Source organism: Capra hircus, assembly GCF_001704415.2.
Source record: "Capra hircus breed San Clemente chromosome X unlocalized genomic scaffold, ASM170441v1, whole genome shotgun sequence".
NCBI classification, from domain to species: domain Eukaryota; kingdom Metazoa; phylum Chordata; class Mammalia; order Artiodactyla; family Bovidae; genus Capra; species Capra hircus.
This window is the reverse complement of record NW_017189516.1, coordinates 8585056-8611344: the sequence shown is the minus strand read 5'-3', so window position 1 is coordinate 8611344 and position 26289 is coordinate 8585056. Positions and strand designations below refer to the sequence as shown.

Here is a 26289-nt window from a genome sequence, read left to right as displayed (position 1 = left end):
AATTAGGATATAGTTTATCTTGGTCAGCATTCCATGTAGAATTGCAAGGAATATGAATTTGACTGCTATTGTGTGTAGTATTCTACAAGTGTCAGTTAAGACAAGTTGATTCTAGTGCTGTTTATGTCTTATTGACTTTCTAGCTAACTGTTCTGTTAAACTTTTTTCCGTTCAGTTCCATCACTCAGTTGTGTCTGACTCTTTGCAACCCCACGAACTGCAGCACGCCAGGCCTCCCTGTCCATCATCAACTCCCAGAGTTTACCCAAACTCATGTCCATTGAGTTGGTGATGCCATCCAACCATCTCATCCTCTGTTGTCCCCTTCTCCTCCTGCCCTCAATCTTTCCCAGCATCAGAGTCTTTTCCAATGAGTCAACTCTTCGCATCAGGTGGCCAAAGTATTGGAGCCTCAGCTTCAAAACCAATCCTTCCAATGAACACCCAGGACTGATCTCCTTTAGGATGGACTGGTTGGATCTCCTTGCAATCCAAGGGACTCTCAAGAGTCGTCTCCAACACCACAGTTCAAAAGCATCAATTCTTCAGCACTCAGCCTTCTTCACAGTCCAACTCTCACATCCATACATGACTACTGGAAATATCATAGCCTTGACTAGACGGAACTTTGTTGACAAAGTAATGTCTCTGCTTTTTAATATGCTCTCTAGGTTGGTCGTAACTTTCCTTCCAAGGAGTAAGCGTCTTTTACCATCTGCAGGGATTTGGGAGCCCCCCAAAATAAAGTCAGCCACCATTTCCACTGTTTCCCCATTTATTTTCCATGAAGTGATGGGACAAGATGCCATGATCTTAGTTTTCTGAATGTTGAGCTTTAAGCCAACTTTTTCACTCTCCTCTTTCACTTTCATCTAGAGGCTCTTTAGTTCTTCTTCACTTCCTGCCATAAGGGTGGTGTCATCTGCATATCTGAGGTTATTGATATTTCTCCTGGCTATCTTGATTCCAGCTTGTGCTTCTTCCAGCCCAGCGTTTCTCAGGATGTACTCTGAATATAAGTTAAATAAGCAGGGTGACAATATACAGCCTTGACGTACTCCTTTTCCTATTTGGAACCAGTCTGTTGTTCCATGTCCAGTTCTAACTGTTGCTTCCTGACCTGCATACAGGTTTCTCAAGAGGCAGATCAGGTGGTCTGATATTCCCATCTCTTTCAGACATCTCCACAGTTGATTGTGATACACACAGTCAAAGGCTTTGGCAGCCAATAAAACAGAAATAGATATTTTTCTGGAACTTCCTTTTTCGATGATCCAGTGGATGTTTTAACTTTTTTCATCTAGGTATAATTGACAACATTAATTTCAGGTGTACAGCATAATGATTCAGTATTTGTATACACTGTGAAATGATCACCACAATAAGTCTAGATTCCCTCTGTTACTGAGTTATATGGAATATAGTAGTATTGACTATTATCACCATACTGTAAATAATATCCAAAAGCCTTATTTACGACTGAAAATTTGTATTTCTTGACCCCCCTCACCCATTTTGCTCAACCCTCTACCCCTGCCAACAATAACCAGTCCATTCTCTGTATCTTTGAGCATTTTTTTTTAAATTCCACATGAGTGAAATCATAATTTTTTTTCTCTGACTTATCTCACTTAGCATAACACCCATGAGGTCCACCCATGTCACATATAACAAGATTTCATTCTTTTCTGTGTGTATATGTCTATTCAAATTCTCTGCCTATTTTTTAAATTGAATTGGGGGATTTTTGTCATTCAATTTTAGGAGTTATTTATATATTTTAGATATTAACGCCTTGTTAGATATATGACTTGTAAATATCTTCTTCCTAAATTTAGTAGGTTGCCTTTTCATTTTGTCAATGGCTTCCTTTGCTGTGCAGCTTTTTAGTTTAATGTAGTCCTAATTTTTGTTTTTGCTTCCCTTGCCAGGGGAGATATATCAAAAAAAATATTGCTATGATTTATGTCAAAGTGTCCTGCTTATGTTTTCCCCTATGAGTCTTATGGTTTCTGGTCTTAGTTAGATCTTTAAACCATTTTAAATTTATTTTTGTATATGGTGTTAGAGAATGTTCCAATTCCAACTTTTCGTAGCAGTCCAGTTTTCCCAGTACCACTTGCTGAAAAGATCGTCTTTTCCCCATTGTAAATTGTTGCCTCTTTGTTGTAGACTAATTGACTGTAAGTGTGTGGGTTTATTTCCAGCCTTTCTATTCTGTTCCATTGATCTATATATTTGCTTTTGTGCCAGTACCATACTGTTTTGATTACTATAGCTTTGTGCTATGGTTTGAGATCAGGAGTGTGATGGTTCTCTAGTAATCTGTAAGAGTAAAGTATTGAAATCACCAGATATAATGGTGGGCTTGTCTGTCTCCTTGCAGTTCTCTCAGTTCTTGCTTCAGTTATTATGTCTTCTTGGTAAATTGCCATCTTTATAATTCAGTTCAGTTGCTCAGTCATGCCTGACTCTTTCCGACCCCATGAATCACAGCACACCAGGCCTCCCTATCCATCACCAACTCCTGGAGTTCACTCAGACTCACATCCATCGAGTCAGTGATGCCATCCAGCCATCTCATCCTCTGTCGTCCCCTTCTCCTGCCCCCGATGCCTCCCAGCATCAGGGTCTTTTCCAATGAGTAAGCTCTTCACATGAGGTGGCCAAAGTACTGGAGTTTCAGCTTTAGCATCAGTCCTTCCAAAGAAATCCCAGGGCTGATCTCCTTCAGAATGGACCGGTTGGATCTCCTTGCAGTCCAAGGGACTCTCAAGAGTCTTCTGCAACACCATACTTCAAAAGCATCAATTCTTTGGCGCTCAGCCTTTTTCACAGTCCAACTCTCACATCCATACATGACCACAGGAAAAACCATAGCGTTGACTAGACGGACCTTAGCTGGCAAAGTAATGTCTCTGCTTTTGAATATACTATCTAGGTTGGTCATAAATTTTCTTCCAAGGAGTAAGCGTCTTTTAATTTCATGGCTGCAGTCACCATCTGCAGTGATTTTGGAGCCCCCAAAAATAAAGTCTGACACTGTTTCTACTGTTTCCCCATCTATTTCCCATGAAGTGATGGGACCGGATGCCATGATCTTCATTTTCTGAATGTTGAGCTTTAAGCCAACTTTGTCACTCTCCTCTTTCACTATCATTAAGAGGCTTTTTAGTTCCTCTTCACTTTCTGCCATTAAGGGTGGTGTCATCTGCATATCTGAGGTGATTGATATTTCTCCTGGCAATCTTGATTCCAGCTTGTGTTTCTTCCAGTCCAGCGTTTCTCATGATGTACTCTGCATAGAAGTTAAATAAGCAAGGTGACAATATACAGCCTTGACATACTCCTTTTCCTATTTGGAACCAGTCTGTTGTTCCATGTCCAGTTCTAACTGTTGCTTCCTGACCTGCATACAGATTTCTCAAGAGCCAGGTCAGGTGTTCTGGTATTCCCATCTCTCTCAGAATTTTCCACAGTTTCTTGTGATCCACACAGTCAAAGGCTTTGGCATAATCAATAAAGCAGAAATAGATGTTTTTCTGGAACTCTCTTGCTCTTTGCATGATCCAGTGGATGTTGGCAATTTGATCTCTGGTTCCTCTGCCTTTTCTAAAACCAGCTGGAACATCAGGAAGTTCACGATTCACGTATTCCTGAAGAATTCTCCTGGCTTGGAGAATTTTGAGCATTACTTTACTAGCGTGTGAGATGAGTGCAATTGTGCGGTAGTTTGAGCATTATTTGGCATTGCCTTTCTTTGGGATTGGAATGAAAACTGACCTTTTCCAGTCCTGTAATGTCTATCTTTATCTTGAGTATTTCTTCTTCTGAAGTCTAATTTTTTATATTAACGTAGCCTCTCCAACTTTCTTTTGATTAGTGTTTGCATAATACAATATTATCTGTGTATTTTTATTTGAAATGAAGTTCTGGTAGAAAGCGTTTACTTGGGTTTCATGGAAGCTTTTAATAACTATATTATGGGACTATACAAGATTCTATATTGTTATTGAATTGGTTTTGTTAAGTTACATTTTTCTAGGAATTCATTAGTTTCCTTTAAATGTTCAATCCTATTCACATAAATTGTTGAAACTGTTCCTTATTCTTCTTAATCTCCTTTTTCATCTTTGTTTTCCTTTCTTTCATATTATTTCCCTGAACCTTTTCATCTTGATGAATCTCCCACACTTTTGTCTATTTTATTAGCTTTCTAAAAGAAATGTGAAATTTTATTGACCTTCTTTGCCTTTATTTTCTATTTTATGAATTTATGCTTTTGCCTTTAATACTTCTTCCTTCTGCTCCCTCTTCCCTCGTTGTTCCTAGTATGTTTGATACCTAGCTGATTAATTTTCACCCTGCCATCTAATATACATATTTAAGGCTATAAACTTCCCTCAAACCATGCTTTCATCGTGCTTTTTATACGTAGTATTTTCATTATGTTTAAACATCAAATATTTAAGATGTCCCTTATGATTTCTTCTTTGATCCATGTATTTTTGTTTTAAAGCTTAAAATATATGTAGATGTTTGCTTGACTACATGGATGCTATGATACCAATTCTATAAATTAGTAAATAATCTTTTAATGGACAATCAATTACGTTTTGAACTTTATTCTTTTTAATTTCATTTTATTTGGGTATGCTGGGTCTTTGTTGCTGTGCAGGCTTTTCTCTAGTTGTGGAAAGTGGGGCCTACTCTAATTGTGGTGGATGGGCTTCTCATTGGGGCATCTTGTCTTGTTGTGGCGCACAGGCTCTAGAGAGTTCAAGCTTTGTTAGTTGTGGCTCCCAGACTCTAGAGCATAGGCTCAGTAGTTGTGGTGCATGGGGTTAGTTGTCCTGTGGCATGTGGGATGTTCCTGAACCAGGGATAAAATCTGTGTCTCCTGCATTGGCAGGTGGATTCTTTACCACTGAGCCACTAGGGAAGTACCTTGAATTTTAATTAATTAATTCTTAATTTACAACAATTCTTGATTTACAGAAAATTGCAAAGGTGGTACAGAAATTTTCCATATACTCACACCTAGTTCCCTGTGATTTACATCTTTCATTGTTATAATACATATTTTAGAATTAGCAAAGTAAAAATGATACATTATTAACTAAAGCTATTTCATGCAAATTTACTCAGTTTTTACCTAATATCCGCCCCCCTTTTTTCCTCTGTTTCAGATCCCATGTAGACTACTACAAAGTTTCTCAACAAAAGATTAGCAAACCGAACCCAACATCACATAAAAAAATCATACACCACAACCAAGTAGAATTCATCCCAAGTTCAAAAGGATAGTTCAACATATGCAAATCAATCAAGGTATTTTTAATTTCTTCTTTATTACTGACCCATTCATGGACCACAGCCTTGTCTAACTCAGTGAAATTAAGCCATGCCATGTGGGGCCATCCAAGACGAATGGGTCATGGTGGAGAGTTCTGACAGAATGTGGTCCACTGGAGAATGGAATGGCAAACCACTTCAGTATTCTTGTCTTGAGAACCCCATGAACAGTATGAAACAGCAACTGAACGATGAAATCCGCAAGTCGGTAGGTGCCGAATATGCTACTGGAGATCAGTGGAGAAATAACTCTATAAAGAACAAAAGGATGGAGCCAAAGCAAAAACAACACCCAGTTGTGGATGGGACTGGTGATAGAAGCAAGGTTTGATGCTGTAAAGAGCAATATTGCATAGGAACCTGGAATATTAGGTCCATGAATCACGGCAAGAAGTGGTCAAACAGGAGATGGTAAGAGTGAACGTCAACATTCTAAGGAATCAGTAAACTAAAATGGACTGGAATGGATGAATTTAATTCAGATGGCCATTATGTCTACTACTGTGGGCAGGAATCCCTTAGAAGAAACGGAGTAGCCATCATGGTCAACAAAAGAATCCGAAATGCAGTATTTGGATACAATCTCAAAAATGACAGAATGAGACAGTTGGATGGCATCACCAATTCAGTGGACATGAGTTTGAGCAAACTCCAGAAGTTGGTGATGGACAGGGAGGCCTGGTGAGCTGCGGTTCATGGGGTCACAAGGAGTCGGACATGACTGAGTGACTGAAGTGAACTGATTGACCCATTGGGTTTTTGGTAGCATGTTGTTTAGTCTCCATGTAATCTTTTTTTTTTTTTTTTTTTTTCATTTCACTTTCTGTGGTTAATTTCTAGTTCCGTTACACTGTGGTCAGAAATGATGCTTGAAATAATGGTTTGTGCTATAGTAAGTGGTCAGTCCTAGTGAATGTTCCATGTGCACTTGAAAACAATGTGTATTTTTTTTTTTTTGGATGTAATGTCCTGAAAATATCAAGTCTGTTTTATCATTTAATATTTCTGTCTAGAAGATTTTCCATTGATGCGAGTGGGGTGTTAAAGTCTCCTACTAATATTGTATTCCTGTCAGTTTCTTCCTTTAGATCTGATATGTATTTGGGTGCTCCTATATTAGGTGTATATATGTTGATGAGTAGAAAATCCTATATTATCTTTTTATCATTATATAGTGTCCTCTCATCTTTCTTCATGCCTTTGTTTTAAAGTCTATTTTCTTTGATATATGATATTGTGACACCCACTTTATCATTTCCATAAAATATTTTCCATAGCCTCAATCTGTGCATGTCCTTTGCCCTACAGTGGGTCTCTTGTAGGCAGCGTGTCATAGGCTCGCTTTTTTCCCCAATTTGCTACTGTTTCTTTTGGAGCACTTAGTCTATTGACACTTAATGTAATTATTGATAATTATGTATTTGTTGCCATTTAAACCTTGTTTTCTCATTGATTCTATGTTTCTCCTTTGTTTCTTTTTCTGTTTTTCCTTTTGTGGCTTGATGATGTTCTCTCATACAATGCTTATTTATTTATTTTTTCCTTTCATCTATTGTATGCTTTCGATTTCTGGTTACTGTGTCAAATATGTAAACCCCTTCCTATATCTTACTTACCTTAGACTAGTAGTAATATAGGCTCAAAGACATTCTGGGTGAAAAAATATATTTTCCTACTGTCTACCCCCAAATTTCATGATTTTGATGTCCTATTTTACATTTTTTTTTTTTTTTTTTGGCTGTTCATTGTGGTTATCACTTTTACACATTCTTTTTTAAAGCTGTGTATTCACTTACTTTCCAGTTATGGTTTTCCCTTTCCTATGGATTTTTACTTCTATTTAGAGAACTTCCAGTATTTCCTTTAGTACTGCTATATTCTTATTTTTTGCTTCTCTGATAAATTCTTTCTCTCTCCTATTCTAAGTGGATAGAGTATCCTAGGTTGTTGATTTTCCCTTTTCAGGACTTTGAATATATCTTTCCACTTCTTTCTGGCCTGCAACATTTCTGTAGCAAGATCAGCTGTTATCCTTATGTGGGTTCCTTTATAATTAACTCTTTGTTTTTTTCTTGCTTCCTTAAGAATCCCATCTTTAACTTTTTCCATTTCAGTTAAAATGTCTTGGTGTAGATCTGCTTGGGTTTATTTTGTTTGGGATAAACAAGCATCCATTTTCTGTGTTTCCTGTACCTGGATTTCTGTTTCCTTCTTTAGGTTTTGGAAGTTTTCAGGCATAATTTCTTCAAATATATTTTCGATCCCCCTTTCTCTTTCTTTTCCTGGAATCCTTATTATGCATAGTTTGGCACACTTTATATTATCCCATGGGTCTCTTATATTGCTTTTTTCCCCCCCAATTTGGCCTTCTGTCTGCTATTCTGATTGGATGATTTCCATTGTTCTATATTCCAAGTCACTTATTCATTCTTCTGCAGTGTTCATTCTGAGTTTCACTGGCTTTAGTTGAGCTTTTTTCTTTGCAAATGAGTTTTCTATTTTTTCTTTGTTCTTCTTTATAGTTTCTGGTTCCTTTTTACAGTACTCTGCATTTCTGTAGATATCCTTTCTTAATTCCTTCAGTATTTTCATTATTTCCCTTTTGAACTCCGTGTCTGTTATACTGAAGAGGCCTGTTTTATTAATTTTTTTTCAGGGAAATGCTCAGTCTTTTAACTGGGAGTGGTTCCTCTGCTTCATTTCACCTATATTTACCTTACTAAGTTTAGGAGATATATCAGTTGTGGTCCTGGAGAATTATTTACGTCTTTTGCTGCTTTCCTCAGCCTGTGCTGTTTCCCTCTTGATAGGCGGTGGGCAGAGACAGCTCAGGTGCACCCCTGGGACATGTGATGGTAGCTCAGGAGTTTACAAGCACTCCTGGGTGTCAGCAGGGCCCAGGACCACTCCTGGTTTCTGGGCAGGTGGTGGTGATTTGCAACAGTCCCCACAGCCTGTGTAGGCAGTGCCCTGCCCTCTGTGGGCATTCACACAGGGAAAAAGTCTATAATCCAGTACCATCCTTCCCCTCATACACCCCACAAACAATGGCAACTGGCCTCTAAGGTGGCCCAGGCTTCCTCCGCTTACACTCCCAGCCACAGTTGCACTGGATTCCCACTCCTCCCCCAGGCTGTCTACCCATAGCCTATCCCAGTCCGCTCACAGGGTTTTATCTCTGAAGCCCAAGTTTCAGCATCCAGCCTTCACCAGCACTGGAAGTTGTGCGTGTCAGGGTGAGGCGTGAAGGACATCAGCACTGACCATCTGTGCAGTTCTCCCTCTGCTCTGGCTGCAGAGAAATGGCTACTGCATTTTCCTCAGAGGCTGTGCAACTCCCTTTCTTCTTTCACAGTTCCCTCCTAGGGGTGCAGGTCCCATCTTGATTCCTTTCTTGCTTTCCTTTTTCCCACCCAGTTACACTGTGACTTTCTTGCCTTTTTAGCAGTCAGAGGTCTTCTGCCAGTGTTCAATAGATATGCTGTGAAAATTATTCCACATGTAGATGTATTTTTGTTTTATTTATGAGAGAGGGTGAGCTTCACATCCTATTCTCTGCCATCTTGTTCTCTCTCCCAAGAATCAATTCTTGTAAGCATTCCAGATGTACTTCAAATGAATTGTGTTTTCTGTAACTCAAGTCAGAAATGTATATATTTCCATTCACATTTTGTAAGGCTTGTAATTTGTGTTGTTTAAATCTTCTGTATGCTGTTGATTTGTATATGTGATTTCTCAACAACTGAAAAAAGCTCTCAATTGCTTGGTGGATTTTTCATATGAAATATTATGTGACACTTAATATTGTGTTTTTAAGTAATTCTAATGACATGGAAAAATGCTTATTTATTTTCAAATGAGAAAGTTGGAGAGTAACAAGTACAATGTCAATTTTAAACTGTTACACTTTTTTAAAGTTGTAAAAGGAACATACAAATGTTAAGATTTTCTGGGTTGTAAAATTATATTATTTTTAATTTATACCTTTCACTTTATTTTTTTAACTATGACCACCTGTTACTTTTATCATCAAAAATAAGACTTCTTTTTTTTTTTTTTTTTTAAAGAACAAGCCCAGCCCAATGCAGTCAATCTCATGATATTTTCCGCTGCTGTCTTCACTCAGAAGGCCATGTTGTCCCCCTGTATGCTTGTTGTTCTCTTGCTCCTTCAGGTACTGGACTCATTGCAGATGAATATCCGCCAAAGTGAGAGACAAGAGTGACAGCATCTCTCTAGGAGCATGAAACCACTTAGTTAAACTGGCTTTGTCAGCCACAGTCTGCTCCTGGTATCAATCTAAATGACCTACACAGGGAACAGACGTCTTTAAATGCTAAAATGCCCATCTTACATAACTGGAAGTTTCCCCCCTTCTAAATCTTTCTTCTGATGAAACAATCTGTTAAAACCCTTCTCCAAAGCAGCTCTTCTTTTTTGTTTTAGATAGTACATCATGCTCTGTGGAATGACAAAGGTCCAAGTATTGACTTTTCATTGTATTGTTTCCTTATGCCAATATCTGGTGTTTTGGGTTGCCTGAAGTCATTCTGCCCACGGTTTCTGGCCCATTAATCCTATTGAAAAGAAAAAATAAAATAAAAACGGAGCTATATGGTACTATTTGTGTTATTTCCTCTGTACTCAACCCCTTTAACACCCTGCCATTGAACCAGAGGGTTCTTCTAAGATGCAAACTTTTTCCTGGGTTCTTTATAAAGGTCAACAGAAGCCTCCACAAAGGCAGACCTACCTGAGAAGAGAAGCTGGTAGTGACTCTCACGAATAGCAACAGAAATAGTGCAGCACAACAACTTATCTTCAATCTACCTTTAAAAAGTACAAGTTCATGAAGCAAGTTTCAGTGCCTCCTCTAATTAAGTAAAGGATATTATGACCTCCTTCAGTTCTCTCTTCTCCCTCTCTCCCTTCATTCTTCAAGGAAATGAGTTCATTCCTATCTTCACTCACAAACAGCAGAGATCCTGGTTTGCTTCCTTCAATCATGTAGACTTTTAGGTCTATACCCACTAAAATATCAAGCATTTGTTACTCTATAATGGGATATCATAGTTTCCCTCTCCTTCCTCTCTGTACTGCACTCCTCCTCTCCACATATCCAGAGAGAAACATGATGTCACTCCCAACATTCACTGAAGCTTCATTCACTCATTCACAATAAGGCTCTTCCCAGCTGGGGCCTGTTACAGACATATGGCCGGGGGGGAGGGAAAGGAAAAACACTTGCTAAAACCCATCAGCGTGGAGCAGGAAATGAAAAGTGGCTAGAGAGAGAGCAAGGAGTGCACTGCAATTCTGAAGAAAGGAGAGGCATGATATAAGATAAGGCATCAGGAGATGTGATTAGGGGTTTCCTGAGCAATCATTGAGAATATCTGAAAGGTATAAGACTTTCCACTTTTCCCATACCCTATCTTTCCCATTTCCAAGAGACAAAAAGTAACCAAGACTCCTGACAGTTTACTATTAACCCACAAGATCTGTGTCCTTACATACCACATGTATGCAAATCTTAAAATCTCTGATGAACAAGTTAGAAAGGGATACAAGCTCTCCTACTGATTTCATAATCAGTTGAGACATCAAGGGTAAATCCTGGGGCTGAGGTCCAGTTGCTGGCCATGGTTAATGTCTGCAGTGGCTGCCAGGAGATAAGACAGGAGTTGGTATCAGGCTGATTAATATGAGTATTCCCCAACTAAAGCAGTAATTATGACAAATTCAACCCCAACCTTAGCATTCATACCTCCTTGGTTCTTAACAGGTGGAAAGAAGTGCTAGTGAAGGAGAATAACTCCCAGTGCCAGAGGAAGTAGAAAGTTACGGCTTTTGTTTGCATTAATCAGTGATATCTCAGTCATGGGACCAAAGGAAAAAGGATTATGAACACAGGGGCTGGGGTCAACTAACTGCTTTCCTTCCATAAAGCTGGGGTCTTATGATGCTGAAACTTAAAACTCATCAGCATTGGAGATCTGGCAATTTTTGACTACATGGGGTCCTTTTTATGGGAAGTGATAGTTCATATATACACATAGAGTACAACTTCCAAAAACAGAAAGGAACTGAGAGGGCTAAGAATGCAATTGAAAAGAGCAACCTGTGGTCTGGAGAGTCTTCAAGAATGTGATCTCTCTGTTGAGTCATGCTTTGCAAAACTGAGATGAAAAGAGGTTGTAGTCATCCTTTGATTTTTTTTCCTTTTCTTCTCCTTCATGAAGTCTTCTACCAGCTCCTCCTGAGGAATAAATATACAGCAGCCCCCACAGGAGGGGATAGGCTGTCTGAAGGCCTGGTCACTCTAACACACTGGCTCTAAACCTTCATTGGAATATTGACTCGTTTGAAGACTAGAACAAAAGAGAAAGGACTGCATGCAGTGTCAGAGGGCTCACAGAGACTCACCCTAAACTTTACCTTCTAAGTCCTAAGGGCTATCTCTTTGCATCAATTTCCAGCCCTCCTTCCCAACAACACAGGGAACATCTACAATAGGGCCACTAAACTGGATGTATCCTGACCCTAAATGGCTTTTACAAAGTGGTTTTGTTATTCATCCACTGATGTGAGCTTTATTTTGTCTACTCTTTATCTTAAAAGTTCAATTAGATAATAGGACTGTGTCTTGTTCCTAATTAATATGTGTTTTTAAGGAACTGTGCCTATCTTTTTCAGAGGACAGTTCTAGTTCACTCCTCAACTCAGAGGCTCAGAGGCCAAAGCATATTATGGAACACAGCCAAGAAAAGCATGTACCATGTAATCAAGCTACATCAAGGTCAAGGAGAAATTTTGATCCTAAATAAATCTTTTTCTGACACTTTTCAGCCTTCTGCTCTTTCAAAGAGTTAGGAGATGTCAACAGGATTCCACCAGTGCTAAGGGCCAGCGGCCTAACCCTAACCCTCGCCTGGGATTGCTGCTCATTTTCACATAGGGTATGTGACAGACCAAAAGGGAGAAACATATGGCACACAGCAAAATGTCAGGCATAGAATAAGCATTTGATAGAGAAGGGAATCATTTCAGATGTGCATTCTGCCAGCCAAAACCTCAGTGCAATGGGCAAACAATAGTTTTTGCATCTTCTAGTAATTTCTACCACTCTTTTGAGGCTCATACTACTATCCCACTGCATCCTTTCTTCTCTTGCACCTGCACAGTTGTCATGTGCCAACCCCTAGATCATTCTTCAGTCACCGAAACTTATTTTATCTAGCCCTCAGTGGTCATTCCTAACCCGGCTTTCGCTATAATCCTGGGTCATTCAATACCCAAGTAAACAACCATCTGACATTCTAGCATCACGGGTATCTTGATCACTCCAGTTTTTAAATTTTACCATTCCAAAGTTCAGTCTCTGATATAGATCCTATCATACCAGTTTTCCAAAGACTCAGCACCCATCTTGATCATACTAAGGCCACTTTTTTTATGTAGACTCTGACCTTCCTTCCATATACAGTCTGGATCCTCAAATCTATTGGTGTGTAACTTTTCTCTTGCTAGCTGTCCATCGCTCAATCATGCTCATTCAGTCATGTCTCACTCTTTGTGACCCTCTGGACTGTAGCCCACCATGCTCCTCTGTCTGTGGGATTCTCCAGGCAAGAATACTGGAATGGGTTGTCATGCCCTCCTCCAGGGGATCTTCTCGACCCAGGGATCAAACCTGCATCTCTGTGGCTCCTACACTGGCAGGCGGATTCTTTACCGCTGAGCCACGTGAGAAGCCCCTATCCCTCAATCAAGCAAAATCAATTCTAGGCAACCACATGATACTTGTGACAATGGCCCAAGATTACCTTTTCTTTTCCTGAGTCTCTAATCAAGTTTCCAACTAGTTGCTCTTTGATATGGCCTGGGTATTTCTTAAGACTCTTGTCTCTGTAATCTTGTCCCTGGTCAGCTTCCTTTCACCCACCTCTACAATTACAAATCTCCAACACCCTTATCAGGTACTGTTTCTAACTCCTATTCTTATCACTATGCCCCAGTAAAGAGGTAACTCCTTTGATCTAAGGCTAACCCTCCACCTATGTTCTAAGAGCCATATGTTATCATCTCTGTCCCATATGTACAAATGTTTCCCTTCTCCCTCCCTTATAGTGTGTGAGTATGCTCAATTTTCTCCTATATTAAAAGGGAGCTTATATGATTCACTGTAGGGCCTTGATGGAATGGTTTAACTTGTATTCTAGTTGTCACATCTTCTAACAGAAAGAAGGCTTCTCATGAAGCAATAATGATTAATCACAGTAAATAAGAAAAAGGAAATATGAGCCTGTTGAGTGGTGAACATAAACTAAAGGCCTACCTGTTAATGTAGGTAAGGGGTTAGCTGAGGTAAAGTTGAAAGGGGAAAACTGTGAATACCAGCAACAGGAGCAAACCCCAGACTGTGAGGATGAGTTTCTGATCAATGATCACTCCGGTCCTACCCAAGGAACAACTCGTAGCAAGTGTAGTGTAGTAACAGCAGTGGTGGCAGCGGCAGCAATGCAACATCTGCAAGTAGCCAAGACTAAAATACAGACATGGAAACAGTATTTCATGGAAAACACAATATTAAATATGACATATATATGGCATGTATGCTGCTAATCCCCTTTCCCCACCCCCAGCAAACATCACTAATTAGTTATAATCCTCTTTCATACTGAGTTGACACCTGGCTTCAGAACTGTTTTTATAGAACATAATAAAGACAGGTACTATCAATCAATTGGAGATGGTACTTGAGATGAAGTATATTTGCTGTCTTTGCACTACACAGAGAAGTCCTTGGCAAAAGAATTAGAAGACAGGAGTGAGCTTCAGAAGAAAGCATACTGAAGACAGCTTGGACGTTGTAGGCAACTGGCGGGGACAAGATGAGCCCATGGAGATCACAGAGCAGGCGCCCAATTAATGTCTGTTGATGATTCATTTTTTCATTCAACAAACATTTAATGAGGCCTACAATGTGCACCGAATTAGGCACTGCGAATACAAAGATGAATAAGGCACTGTCCTTGCCTGTAAGGAATTTAGAGTCTGGTAGACGAGAGCCATAGACACGGACAATGATAATACAACCTGATAAGTGCTAGGACACTTAGCAGGTTGTATTATATCCATCCGAGTAGGATTTCTTCAGGTTGCTGTTGGATCCATGAAGTCCTCCCAGCCACCAGGGCCTGCTGTTGTTTCTGTCATGCGGTGAATGTCCCAAGAACTAACAATGATAGCTGTAATTTATAGCGTGCTTATAACACACACTTTACAATATCCTCATGAACACCCTGCAAATTAATTATTATATATTAGATGAAGAAACTGAGGTTCAATTAGGTTAAGTAACATGCCTTAGATCACATAGCTAGTAATAGGTTTCAAATCCAGTTTTGACCAATTCCAAAGTATTTTTCTACATTTTTTAGGATAACTTTATTCAGTTTAGGTATTATACAAAATTTCAACAGTTTTATATTTGGAAATAAGAGCAAATGCAATAGATTAGTGATCAGGGCATGGACAAAAGTCATCTGGTTTCCCAACCTATTTGGCAGAGGGGAAAAAAAAAAAAAAACCAGCAGAAAAGTTACTTCCCTCTAGCATGCCACTGAAAACCTTGAGATCAGGTAGCTTTACTTTCTTTTGCAAACCCCAACATCCTTATTGACAATATAAAATGTTAAGTACCTTTAGTTAACTATGTTTTTAAAATCCTTGTCAAGGTCAACATCATTATCAACAAAAACTACAGTTCATATAGCATTCAGCATATCCCACATCTGTTCCAAGCAATTTATACAAATAATCCCATTAAATCCTTATATTCCCACCCCCACTCATCATTGTAAAAAGATATCACTAATTCTATTTTACATAAGAAGAAATAAAGTAACACAGAGAGGTGAAAAACCATGCTCAAAACTACATTGGTAAGTATGAGACTAGATCTGAGTGCAAGGCTCCAACTGTCACTGTACTGTTTTGCTGTCCTGCTCAGGGCTTCCTCTTCCAACCCTTCTCCCCTCCACTGCTCTTCAGCATGGCTAATTAGATAAGGTTCACGGAAAATACAAAAGGTCTACTTAAACATACTCTCCAATCAATAATTCTAGTCACAGAAAGCCATTCTCTGAATCCTCTGAGCCTTAAGGAGAGAATTTGCCAAATATTGTATTTATATTGCTTTGAGAAACAAGAAAATAAATTCAGGATATATTTATATTTTTAATTATTGTAAATATTTTTAACCAGGAGATATAACCATAAACATTAAAAATCCTTAAGCAAAGCATTGAGACAATAACAACCAAGGCCATTTCTTCCCTGAGAGGGTTTTAAATATAAAAGCCTCCAGTTTTGGTAAAAAATATTTTGGAAGATACGTGACAGTGTGGGTAGCCCTGCTACTGATGAGAAGGATCAAGAACTTAGTAACACTATGAGAAGTCTTTGGCTCTTCAGTTGTCTTTCTTAGAGTGAACATTTCACATATGGCTGCCCCACCCCCTAAAGGAACTTGCAAAATCTGTGCAGCCAAGCCCTGGTCTTGAAGGAACCAATGGCAACACCTATATAAAAAAACATGCAAGGATCTTTCATGAAGGTCTAGATGTGGATGGAGGATACCCATTTGCCAGTCTGAAAGCCTAAGTTTTCCCATGTTCTAATTATATCTATAATTTCTTTAACATTGTATTTAAGAGGTTATCTTCATTGTCACTCCTTCCAGCCTTAGATCATTTATCATCTTTACTACAGTATCCTTCTAACTGATCTCCCTGTCTAGATCTGAAAATCTTCCATAACTTACTACCACCACAGTGACCATCAAAAGCATCCCCTTCTTAAAACACTCAAAATGAAATCCAAATTTAATTTGCTTTGATTCAAAATTAGACTTCCCTGGTGGCTCAGACAGCAAAGTGTCTGCCTATAATGTGGGAGACCCGGGTTCAATCCCTGGGTCAGGAAGATCCTCTAGAGAAGGAAATGGCAATCCACTCCAGTACTCTCGCCTGGAAAATCCCATGGACGGAGAAGCCTGGAGAGCTACAGTCCATGGGGTCACACACGACAAGAGTGACACAAATGAGCAACTTCACTTTCACTTGATTCATTTCACGCTATATAAAGCTCTCTTCCCAGCCCACATTTACAACCTAATTTCATGAACTAACTGTAATTCCCAATTCGTCATTCTATTTCTAATCTCCATACTTTTTCTGCTTAGTCAACCTTTACTTTTTTTGAGATTCAACTTAATCATCAGTTCCTCTAACCTCTGCATGTCCAGATTCAGTCAAATGATTTCTCTTCTGAATCCCACAGTATCTTGTACATACCTCCATTGTAGAGCATACCATACTGTTGTAATTCTCTGTGTACGTGTCGAACTCTCACTAGGCTGAGAACTCCTTGAGGGCAGGAATCATGTCTAATTCATCTCCATATCCCCATCACCCAGCACAGTGTATGGCAGCAAAAAGACGGCAGAGAGAAGCTGAAGATGCAGAAGAGAGAACAATAAAGCAATATTCTTGAACTGGGGCATAATACAAATGTGATGAGTGAGTTGAAACTGTAGAAAGATATATTTTAGCTCAATGTTGCAAAGAGCTCTTAAAAGAAGAGTCAAACTAACTCAGGGAGTTCCCCACCACTAAGTGCCCTTACTTGGAGGCTAAAAGACTGTTTCTTGGGTATATTATAACAGGACTTGAATTAGGGTCAAATTAAAATAAGCTGTTTTAGATATGAGATTTTTAAGGTCCTTCCATCCTTGAAGTTCTAAATCTACAACCTATGTTATAATCAAGAGCCATCACTCTGAGCCCATGAGAGAATGGTGGCTCCCAGAGACCAGAGACTCTCTGGACAACGGCTGAGGCCTTATTTCATTCCTATTCATTAGTAGACTGATTGTACAATATAACTCATTTTCCAGTGGCCTGCTTCCCAGGTGACCCTTGAACATGAAGGAAGAAATACTTTTAAAGCTTTAAAGGCCACCAAGTAGAACAACATAACCCAAGGTATCTTCTATGACCTGCTACCTAAAGCCTTACATTTCTTCCTTAAATGTGACCTTAAAGTGCATGTAATCAAACCTTTCATGTGGGGAGATTCTCAAATTCCATTAGGTTATTACTTCCAAAAGTATTTTCATCTTTGGACCTTCTTGAATCTATTACTCCATTAACTAGAATTGCCTTTATGCAACAAAAGCAACTATCCTTGACTTCATAAGACATCTGAAAACAAACTCCATTTTGGAGTTGTTTCCCAGAATCTAAATGACTCTAATTCCTTTAATGCTTTTCATAGGACCTAAACCTCTCTGTATCCTAGATGGTCTCCTTTAGCTCCCTCTTAGGGAGTTGCTCTTAAAACTGAAGCAAAACCATCAAGTGGAAAAGGATTCTTATCTCTCTGAGACTCTAAACTTTTTTTTTTTAAAGTTTTTAGTTTTTTATTTTTTTAATTTAAAAATCTTTAAATCTTACATGCATTCCCAAACATGAACCCCCCTCCCACCTCCCTCCCCATAACATCTCTCTGGGTCATCCCCATGCACCAGCCCCAAGCATGCTGTATCCTGCGTTAGACATAGACTGGCGATTCAATTCTTATATGATAGTATACATGTTAGAATGCCATTCTCCCAAATCATCCCACCCTCTCCCTCTCCCTCTGAGTCCAAAAGTCCGTTATACACATCTGTGTCTTTTTTCCTGTCTTGCATACAGGGTCGTCATTGCCATCTTCCTAAATTCCATATATATGTGTTAGTATACTGTATTGGTGTTTTTCTTTCTGGCTTACTTCACTCTGTATAATCGGCTCCAGTTTCATCCATCTCAGCAGAACTGATTCAAATGAATTCTTTTTAATGGCTGAGTAATACTCCATTGTGTATATGTACCACAGCTTTCTCATCCATTCATCTGCTGATGGACATCTAGGTTGTTTCCATGTTCTGGCTATTATAAACAGTGCTGCGATGTTGTCAAATTCTGTTTGCTAGAATTTCATTGAGGATTTTTGCACCTATATTCAATGGTGATACTGGCCTGTAATTTTCTTTTTTTATTTTCATTGTCTTTGCCTGTTTTTGTATCAGGGTGATTGTGGCCACGTGGAATGAGTTTGGCAGTGTTCCTTCCTCTAAAGTTTTTTGAAAGAGTTTCAGAAACACAGGCATTAGCTCTTCTCTAAATGTTTGATAGAATTTCCCTGTGAAACCATCTGGCCCTGGGCTTTTGTATTTGGGAGATTTTTTTTAATTACAGTTTCAATTTCAGTAAAAATTGGCTTGTCCATAATTTCTAGTTCTTCCTGGTTAAGTCTTGGGAAATTCAACTTTTCTAAAAATCTGTCCATTTCCTCTATGTTGTCCATTTTATTAGCATGTAGTTGCTCATAATATTCTCTTATGATCCTTTGTATTTTAGTGTTGTCTGTTGTAACCTCTCTTTTTACATTTCTGATTTTGTTGATTTGATTTTTCTTTTTTTTCTTGATGAGTCTGGCTAGTGGTTTGTCAATTTAGTTGATCTTCTCAAAGAACCAGCTTTTAGTGTTATTAATCTTTGCTATATTGTGAAAATGACTAAATTACCAAATGCCATCTACAGACTCAATGCAATCCCTATTATATTACCAATGGCATTTTCCACAGAACTAGAACAAAAAATTTCACAATTCATATGGAAATACAAAAGATCCTGAATAGTCAAAGCAGTCTTGAGAAAGAAGAATGGAGCTTGAGTCATCTACCTTCCTGGCTTCAGACTACTACAAAGCTACAGTCATCACGACAGTATGGTACTGTCAAAAACAGAAATATAGACCAATGGAACAGGATAGAGATCCCAGAGATAAACCCATGAGTCTATGCTGCTAAGTCGTTTCAGTTGTGTCTGACTCTGCGCGACCCCACAGACAGCAGCCCACCAGGCTCCTCTGGCCCTGACAAAAGAGGCAAGAATATACAGTGGGGCAAAGACAACTTCTACAGTAAGTGGTGCTGGGGAAACTGGACAGCAATGTGTAAAAGAATGAAATTAGAACACTTCCTAATGCCATACACAAAGATAAACTCAAAATGGATTAAAGGCCTAAATGTAAGACCAGAAACTATAAAACTTTTAGGGGAAAACATAGGCAGAACACTCGATGACATACATCAAAGCAAGATCCTCTATGACCCACTACCTAGAGTAATGGAAATAAAAACAAAAATAAACAAGTGGGACCTAATTAAAGTTAAAAGCTTTTGCACAGCAAAGGAAAGTAGAAACAAGGTGAAAAGACAACCCTCAGAATGGGAGAAAATGATAGCAAAGGAAACAACTGACAAATAATTAATTTCCAAAATATACAAGCAGCTTATACAACTCAATACCAGGAAAACAAACAACCCAATCAAAAAGTGGGAAAAAGACCTAAACAGACATTTTTCCAAAGATGACATACAGATGGCTAACAAACACATGAAAAGATGCTCAACATCATTCATTATTACAGAAATGGAAATAAAAACTACAAGATGGCCACCTCTTACCAGTCAGAATGGCCATCATAAAAAAGTCTACAAACAATAAATGCTGGAGACGGTGTGGAGAAAAGGGAACACTCTTGCATTGCTGGTGGGAATGCAAATTGATACATCCACAATAGAAGATGGTATGGAGATTCCTTAAAAAGCTAGCAATAAAACCACCATATGACCCAGCAATCCCACTGCTAGGCATATACCTTGAGGAAACCAAAGTTGAAAAAGACATATGTCCCCAGTGTTCATTGCAGCACTACTTACAATACCTAGAACATGGAATCAACCTAGATGTTCATTGACAGATGAATGTACAAAGAAGTTGAGATACATATATACAATGGACTATCAGTCATAAAAAGGAATGCCTTTGAGTCAGTTCTAATGAGGTGGACGAACCTAGAGCCTATTATCCAGAGGGAAGTAAGTCAGAAAGAGAAATACAAATATTGTACCCTAATGCATGTACATGGAATCTAGAAAGATGGTACTGAGGAATTTATTTGCAGGGCAGCAATGGAGAAACAGATAAAAAGAATAGACTTATATACATGGGGGAGGGAAGGAAGGAGAGGGTGAGATATATGGAGAGAGTAACATGGAAACTTACAATATGATATGTAAAACATAGCCAATGGGAATTTACTGTATGACTCAGGGAACTCAATCAGGGGCTCTGTAACAATCTAGAAGGGTAGGATGGGGAGGGAGATGGGAGAGAGGTTCGGGAGGGAGGGGACATGGGTGCACCTGGCTGATTCCTGCTGATATTTGAAAGAAAACAAAATTCTGTAAAGCAATTATCCTTCAATTAAAAAATAAAATTTTTTTAAAAAGAATTTATTATGAATGAAAATGTAAACAACATATAAAAAGATATATAACTCAATTCTAGTGAACATACAATTTGAATATACATTTCTCCAAAGAAATACAAATGGCCAATCAGCATATAAAAAGTTCCTCAACAGAGATATACTAGGCAAAACCACATGAGATACAAGATACAGATGTTCCTTGAACAACATGGGTTTGAACTACATGAGTTCATTTATAGGTGGATTTTTTTCAGTATTAAATATTGTAGTACTAGATAATCCATGCACATGAGGAACCTCAGGAGGAATAGTCATATATGGAGGGCTCACTATAAGTTACATGTAGATTTTGCATTTTGAGGAGGATCAGTGCTCCCAACCCCTGTGCTGTTCGAGAGTCAACTATACTTAACATCCACCAGGATGGCCATTTATAAAAGAAAAGTGAGAATGGAGACAAACTGACATCCTCATAAATTTCTTGGTGAAAATATAAAATGATGCAGTTACTTTAGTAGCCTGTCAATTACTCAAAAGAGTATACGGAGAGTTGCCATATTACAAAGCAATTGTAACACGAAGTAAATAACTGAGGAAAATGTCCACACAAAACCCAAAATATCGTTCAAATGATGAATGGATAAAACAAGGTTAATCCATAAAGTGGAATATTATTCTGCTAAAAAATGGAATGAAGTACTAACATATACTATGTGTGTGTGTGTGTGTTCTATCACTCAGTTGTGTTTTACTCTCTGAGATCCTGTGGACTATGGCCCGCCAGGCTCCTCTGTTCATGGACTTTTCCAGGCAAGAATACTGATGCGGGTTGGCATTTCCTCCTTCAGGGGATCTTCCCAACCTAGGGATTGAACCAGCATATCCTGCATTGGCAGGGGAATTCTTTACCACTGAGCCACCTGGGAAGCCCAATCTTAATGAGAGGCACTTGGAAAAACGTCATATATGATGGAGAAGTTGGGTGATGTGGACACAAGCATATCTCCTCCTTGAAGAGTAAATGGACAAAAATTCACTCAACTCAATTGAGACAGTGGTGTGCTGTTGATATCCCCACTGCATTTTATATTCTGCTTCATTACAGCAATTTTCTTATTAGACAGAGGTTGTTTTGCATGTCTGTCCCCCACCCCCATTCCCTAAGTGTGCACTGCAGGTGGGAAGCGTCTGTGTCATCCTGTGCCCTGGCATCTGACGCTATATGAGTTCAGTTCAGTTCAGTCGCTCACTTGTGTCCAACTCTTTGCGACCCCGTGGACTGCAGCATGCCAGGTCTCCCTATCTATCACCAACTCCCAGAGTTACACAAACTCATGTCCATTGAGTTGGTGATGCCATCCAACCATCTCATCCTCTGTCGTCCCCTTCTCCTCGCCTTCAATCCTTCCCAGCATCAGGGTCTTTTCAAATTAGTCAGTTCTTCACATCAGGTGGCCAAAGTGTAAGAGTTTCAGCTTCAACATCAATCCTTCCAATGAATATTCAGGACTGATTTCCTTTAGGATGGACTCATTCTATCTCCCTGCTGTCCAAGGGACTCTCAAGAGTCTTCTCCAACACCACAGTTCAAAAGCATCAATGCTTTGGTGCTCAGCTTTCTTTATAGACCAGCTCTCACTTCCATACATGACTACTGGTAAAACCATAGGCTTAGCTAGATGGACATTTGTTGGCAAAGTAATGTCTCTGTTTTTTTAATATGCTGTGTAGGTTGGTCATAACTTTTCTTCCAAGGAGCAAGCATCTTTTAATTTCATGGCTGCAGTCACCATCTGCAGTGATCTTGGAGCACCCCAAAAATAAAATCTATAAATGTTTCCACTGTTTCTCCATCTATTTGCCATAAAGTGATGGGACCAGATGCCACGATCTTAGTTTTCTGAATGTTGACTTTTAATCCAACTTTTTCACTCTCCTCTTTCACTTTCATCAAGAGAAAGTGCTTTTCTGCCACAAGGGTGGTATCATCTGCATATCTGAAGCAACTGATATTTTTCCCAGCTATCTTGATTCCAACTTGTGCTTCATCCAGTCCAGCATTTCTCATGATGTACCTGCATATAAGTCAAATAAGCAGGGTGACATTACACAGACTTGACGTACTCCTTTCCCAATTTGGAATCAGTCTGTTGTTCCATGTCCAGTTCTAACTGTTGCTTCTTGATCTGTATACAGATTTCTCAGGAGGCGGGACAGGTGGTCTGGTATTCCCATCTGTTGAAGAATTTCCCAGTTTCTTGTGATCCACACAGTCAAAGGCTTTGACATAGTGAATAAAGCAGAAAGAGATGCTTTTCTGGAACTCTCTTGTTTTTTCGATGATCCAACAGATGTTGGTAATTTGATCTCTGGTTCTTCTGCCTTTTCTGAATGCAGCTTGAACATCTTAAAGTTCACGGTTCACATACTGCTGAAGCCTGGCTTGGAGAATTTTGAGCATGACTTTGCTAGAGTGTGAGACTAGTGCAATTGTGCATTATGTTTCTTTGGAACTGGAATGAAAACTGACCTTTTCCAGTTCTGTGGCCACTGCTAAGTTTTCCAAATTTGCTGGCATATTGAGTGCAGCACGTTCACAGCATCGTCTCTTAGAATTTGAAATAGCTCAACTAGAATTCCATCACCTCCACTAGCTTTGTTTGTAGCGATGCTTCCTAAGGCCCACTTGACTTCACATTCCAGGATGTCTGGCTTTAGGTGAGTGATCACATCATCATGATTGTCTGGGTGATGAGTATCTTTTTTCTATAGATCTTCAGTGTATTTTTGCCACCTCTCCTTAGTATCTTCTGCTTCTGTTAGGTCCATACCATTTCTGTCCTTTATTGTGCCCATCTTTGCATGAAATGTTCCCTTGGTATCTCTAATTTTCTTGAAAAGCTCTCTGTTATTTCCCATTCTATTGTTTCCTTCTATTTCTTTGCATTGATCACTGAGGAAGGCTTTCTTATCTTTCCTTGCTATCCTTTAGAACTCTGCATTCAAATGAGTATACCTTTCCTTTTCTCTTTTGCCTTTTGCTTCTCTTCTTTTCATGGCTATTCATAAGGCCTCCTCAGACAATCATTTTGCCTTTTTGCATTTCTTTTTGGCGGGATGGTCTTGATCACTGCCTCATGTACAATGTCATGAATCTCCCTCCATAGTTTTTCAGGGACTCTGTCTATCAGATCTAATCCTTTGAATCTATTTATCATTTCTACTGTATAATTCTAAAGGATTTTATTTAGGTCATACCTGAATGGTCTGTGGTTTTCCCCACTTCTTCAATTTCACTCTGAATTTGGCAATAAAGAGTTGATGATCTGAGCCATAGTCAGCTCCCAGTCTTGTTTTTGCTGACTGTATAGAGCTTCTCCATCTTTGGCTGCAAAGAATATAATCAATCTGATTTCAATACTGACCATATGGTAATGTCTGTAGAGTCTGAAGACTCTAGCGTCTTCTCTTGTGTTGTCAGAATAGGGTGTCTGCTATGACCAGTGTGTTCTCTTGGCAAAATTCTATTAGCCTTTGCCCTGCTTCATTCTGTACTCCAAGGCCAAATTTGCCTGTTACTCCACGTATCTCTTGACTTCCTACTTTTGCATTCCTGTACCATAAAATGAAAAGGACATCTTTTTTGGGTGTTAGTTCTAGAAGGTCTTGGAGGTCTTCATAGAACCATTCAACTTTTTTAGCATTACCTGTCAGGACACAGACTTGGATTACTGTGATACTGAATGGTTTGCCTTGGAAACGAACAGAGATCATTCTGTCATTTTTGAGATTGCATCCAAGTACTGTGTTTTGGACTCTTGTTGACTATGATGGCTACTCCATTTCTTCTAAGGGATTCTTGCCCACAGTAGTAGATACAATAATTATCTCAGTTAAATTCACCCATTCCAGTCCATTTTAGTTTGCTGATTCCTAAAATGGTGATGTTCACTCTTGCCATCTCCTGTTTGACGACTTCCAATTTGCCTTGTTTCATGGCATGGACCACAGTCTTGTCTAACTCAATGAAACTATGAGCCATGCTGTGTAGGGCCACCCTAGAAGGATGGGTCACGGTGGAGAGTTCTGAAAAAAACGTGGTCCACTAGAGAAGGCAATGTCAAACCACTTCAGTATTCTTGCCTTGAGAAACCCATGAACAGTATGATAAGGCAAAAAGATAGGACACTGAAATATGAACTCCCCAGGTTGGTAGGGGCCCAATATGCTGACACCACATAGCAGCATCTAAATCACCAAAACATGTTAAGTAAAAGAAGCCAAACACAAATGTTACATATTGTATGATTCCTTTCATATGAACGACTAGAGGAGACAAATTCACAGGAACAAAAAGTTAGATCAGTGGTTTCCAGGGTTAGCAAACAGGGAAGATGAGGAATGTCTTACAGTAAGACAGTAATGATGGTTGCAGAACACTGAATATACAAAAAACTACTGAAACTCTAAAAGGGTAACTTTTATAGTATATTAACTATGTCACAATATAGTTGCCTTGTTTCGTTTTTAAAGAAGTTAACTGCCTTATTCAGAGTTGCACTGATTAGCAGGGTTGTTAACATCAGTGTTCTTACTATAAAACATTTAATCTTGTTATTACAAAACTGAAATGACCCTTATTAGCTATAAACCCAGACTGACACCAAATAATGGTTACCAGTATTTTGGCCATAAGTTAAGGTAAATTAAGTGTGCCAGCATCAAACTTCCCAATATGTGTTACACATAACATGAAGCATGTTAGAAAAGATTTGAGATAAAATACCACATGGAGATTAGTCTTACCACAGAAATATTTTCCTCCAGTAGCACATATAAGCCTTTCAGTGACACCATGAAGTCAAAAGATGATCCCATAATACAGCTGGGCTAAATGATGATCTAGCAGAGAAGTAGCAGCAAGACAAAAATAATGACCATTCACCAACATAAAACTCAGGGATACATTTTTTTAAATCATGATTAAATTAATATTGGTAGTATAACAAATCATGGGACTGTAGTTTCATAATATAGCAAGTAACAGGACCTCCAGAACCAATCACTCCATGGTTGACAGATCTTAATATCAAATTATTTTGCTAGTTAACAAAGTTCCACGCAGTAAACTGGAAGAGCAAATGAAGGCTAAATGGTTAATATTATTAGAATATGCCCAGTCTAAATAGCAGCACTGAACTAAAAATAAACAATGAAAAGCTCTGCATGTAAAGCCGTATAATATACTGAGCAACTCAGGTGACAACCCTAAAGCATACCACCTAAACAAGTTTTGCCATTAAAAAAAAAAATTCTGGGGGCTGGTCCTAAGATGGCAGAGGAATAGGACAGGGAGACCACGTTCTCCTCCACATATTCATCAAAAAATCATTTGAATGCTGAGCAACTTCCACAAAACAACTTCTGAACACTGGCGGAGGACACCAGGCACCCCGAAAGGCAACCCATTCTCTTTGAAAGTAGGTAGGACAAAATATAAATGACAAAAAGAGAGACAAAAAAGTTAGGGATGGAGACCCGTAC

General features: G+C 39.0%; 1 long non-coding RNA gene and 2 other non-coding genes across 4 annotated transcripts in view; 1 reads left to right on the top strand and 2 right to left on the bottom strand.

The window, feature by feature from the left end:
- LOC102168615 overlaps positions 1–5398 on the top strand; it is a 196914-nt gene extending 191516 nt beyond the window's left edge. For both annotated transcript variants that reach the window (XR_311251.3, XR_001917568.1), the window contains one exon: positions 5190–5398. This is a non-coding gene — a long non-coding RNA (uncharacterized LOC102168615). The remainder of the gene's footprint in view (positions 1–5189) is intronic.
- An 8858-nt stretch (positions 5399–14256) lies between these two features.
- On the bottom strand, positions 14257–14368 carry MIR421 (microRNA 421). Its single transcript, NR_129747.1, has one exon. It is a non-coding gene; the product is annotated as a microRNA 421 (primary transcript).
- Positions 14369–14400: 32 nt separating this feature from the next.
- Positions 14401–14513, bottom strand: MIR374B (microRNA 374b). Its single transcript, NR_129726.1, has one exon. It is a non-coding gene; the product is annotated as a microRNA 374b (primary transcript).
- Positions 14514–26289: the final 11776 nt, after the last annotated feature.